This window comes from Corvus brachyrhynchos, unplaced genomic scaffold (genome assembly GCF_000691975.1).
Source record: "Corvus brachyrhynchos isolate BGI_N302 unplaced genomic scaffold, ASM69197v1 scaffold483, whole genome shotgun sequence".
Lineage (NCBI taxonomy): Eukaryota > Metazoa > Chordata > Aves > Passeriformes > Corvidae > Corvus > Corvus brachyrhynchos.
Window position 1 is genome coordinate 20,909 of NW_008236930.1, and position 548 is coordinate 21,456.

Sequence of the window (548 nt, forward strand, 5' to 3'; positions counted from 1 at the left end):
CCAGGGATCTTATACTGGGTACAGAATAGGCGGGGAAAGGGATCTCAGCCAATGGGATAGAGACAAGCAGGTGGGGTTGACAGGAAGGGAACCAATAGGAACAACACATAGGAGGGACTTAGGGAAGGATCCAATGGGGCATCGAGGAACAAGGAACTTTCTAGAACTGATACATATTAAAGAAGGCAAATGAAATACATAACTTCATACATAAAACAGGGAGGAGAAAACATTAACCAATTGGGAGAAAACATGCAAAAGACAGAACAAGGGAATCATGGGTTCTCACCATGACTGTAAAGTTACATGCTAAACTTGTGTTGCTGACCACCACAGCTGGTTGTCTGAGTTCTCCTCAGGCGACAGAGTGGCTGGAGCCACCTGCACTGCTAAAGAGGTTGAAAGGGATAATCCCTCGAACCACACCTTTAGAATTTAAAATCCCTAATATCCATCCAGGGGAATGGGTATGAGTGAAAACATGGAAAGAGCAGTCTTTAACTCCACAATGGGAAGGTCCTTATCAGGTACTACTGACAACTGAGGCA